The sequence below is a fragment of the Acanthisitta chloris genome, unplaced genomic scaffold, assembly GCF_000695815.1.
Source record: "Acanthisitta chloris isolate BGI_N310 unplaced genomic scaffold, ASM69581v1 scaffold22123, whole genome shotgun sequence".
Taxonomy (NCBI): domain Eukaryota; kingdom Metazoa; phylum Chordata; class Aves; order Passeriformes; family Acanthisittidae; genus Acanthisitta; species Acanthisitta chloris.
Window position 1 is genome coordinate 1 of NW_008666990.1, and position 2,687 is coordinate 2,687.

A 2,687-nucleotide genomic window follows, 5' to 3' on the forward strand; every position below is an offset into this window, starting at 1 on the left:
CCCCCCAACTTTGTGCCATCTGCAAATGTGCAGATGGTCAATCCCCCCATCTAAATCATCAATAAAGATATTAAAGAGCACTGGGCCCAGCACTGACCCCTGGGGAACACCACTAGTGACCAACTGGATGTGGCACCGTTCACCCCCACTCTCTGGGCCATCAGCCAGATATCAGAAATAATAAAGAAATTGGGCAGCACAAATTAACACGAAGACAATTATGACCAGTCTGACCATATACCACTGTCTCAGAGAAACCTGATGGACATGAAGCAAGGCATGTGGAAGGGATTAATGAAAAAACTGATAAAGCTCAACAGATGCATGGATTATGCCAACAGACACTTAAAAGTTGTCAGAAAATTCAGACCAAAACCACAAAGATCTCTGCAACTACAAATGTCACTTGGTCTAATAAAGATGGGTTCCTTGTCTTCAGAATCATCTTAGATCTGTTACTATTTCAACCTGGCAGTCCTAGGTGTTACAGTGGTCCTTTGAGCCAACAGGCTTGGATATGTAATTAATTAGCCATTACGTTGCTGAGCATCCATAAAAAAATCTATCAATGTTTCAGATGTCCCAAGACTCCTAGAGTTAATAAAAGACTCCTGGTAGAAGTGAAGTATTTAAAATAGAACTCACTTTCTACAAGGTTTGGAAACAAATATCATACCTTTACTGATTCATCATAAACACTAGATTGCTCCCTCCACCAAGAGTTAAAAAATAAATTATTGAACAAATTCTAGTTTTTGTGATTGTTCAATGACACAAACTACAAACACACTCACATTTTAGAGGTAACTAAGCCTCTGTCACCTCACAGAGAAAATGACTGCAGTAACAGGGTCTGTGGGAGCCACGCTGCCCGACAAAGGCAACACAGCATGTATGTACAGAGCTGCTTTGCTACAATCCCCAAAGTCCTCAATCAGTGTAACTGAACAACAAAACCCTGCTTATGAAACCATGAGAGCCAACACAGGCACTGCTTGTTCTGCTGGCCACACCGACAGGAATTACTCTAGGGGGCTGAAGGGGGTGGGGGGAACTGTCTTACACCCATGCTCATGGATTTCATTTTGTAACACAGCACATGCCAGTGCTGCTTTTTGGGTGTTGCCTAATCATCATTCACATAGAATTTGGCTGAGAGAAGCAATTTCTAGGTGTAGAATGCAAGGGAAAAAAAAAAATCAGGTAAACATTGCCTCTTGATCCAGTTAAGAGATGAAACCCATTGTCCTGGAAATTGCTCCTCAGCAATGGTCTGTTATGTGGCACATTTCGAATAACTACAAAGAATGATCTTTCTAATGATTTCTACAATACACATCTGAGACCAAATCCTGACTTTCCTCTTTCACTGTGGAAGTATCCTGGCAACAGAGGCAGTGCTGATGTTTTATGCAAGGATCTCTGGGCTTCATCCTTTTCTGCTTAGCTGTGTAGGAAAGGCACTAAGTGCCAGAGCAATGCCAACATGCAATGCTGCGTGGAAGGGCTGAGCAATGTTGTGTGGGCTCATACAGCATGTGATGGCAGTTGCCAGGGAGCAATACTGCAGCCCTTTGGAGAGCAGAGGGGAAGAGCCTCACCACTCCCTGGCACCCCTTTGGTCGATGGGGATGGATTCTGCACAGGGATGTGCCCTTATATGTAAGGCACAGCTACAAAAAAGCATGTGGTAAATACATCCTTGATGGGAAGTTATTAAATTCAATATACTTTGTAATGCAGTAGGAGGAAAAAAGGTATATATATATAGACTCTGCAGTATGAAAATCCTTCTACAGTGCTTGGAAGATTAGGTAATGGATATTTTGTTTCACAGTAACCTATACATTTAGAGAACTTGCAGTATTTCATTTTATCTTCCCATCCGTATGGATTGTCGCTACAGATTTCTACTTCAATAATCTGGTTCTGAATTTCTGAGTTTACCAGAGAAGAATCACAGTTATTTCTCAGAGAGATATAAAAGTCTGAATTCTTCAATTTCCTACTTGAACAATAACAAAATAATTTCTTACATGCTATTTCAGCACAAAAAAGTTTAAGCTCTGTAAAACATTGTCTTGCTGCAATGTTTAGAGGGAAGGTGATCACCTCCTTCAGAAAAGGCTGGAGTGTTCTGCCTCAGGGTACACTCAGTATCCTGAACCCCTCTTTTTCTGAAGCACTGCCATCCAAGGAGTAAAACAACAGCTGTCTGTTAGGACTAGACATCTGAAACCTTTACAGCTTTAAACATTGCTGAAAATGTTCCTCCTGATCGTATTGCCAGAAATGTTAATATGTTGACTTTACTCTTCCACAATATTGCTAAGACTTCATACCAATTTACAGGAGTTCACTTCATAATGTGGTGAACAATCTTATGAGTATCACTATTTGAGAACAAGGAGACTTGAAACACAGAGACTTTATTCATTTGACCAAATTATAGTTCTCTAAACTCCCTCTGTGGTCAATGGAGAGAAACAGGCATTTGTGATTGATTTCCAAAGCCACAGATCTAAAAGAGGTTACACAAGCCATGTTCAGAATGTAGGTATTTTTTCTCTTTGGTCTATAAAGAGGGTTTGAAGGCATTAGTTCAGAGACTGAAATCTTTACAGTAGCTGAGGTGAGATGACTTCCCAAAAACAGAGGTTAAGTAATTTGTTTTAGGCTTCAGAGAA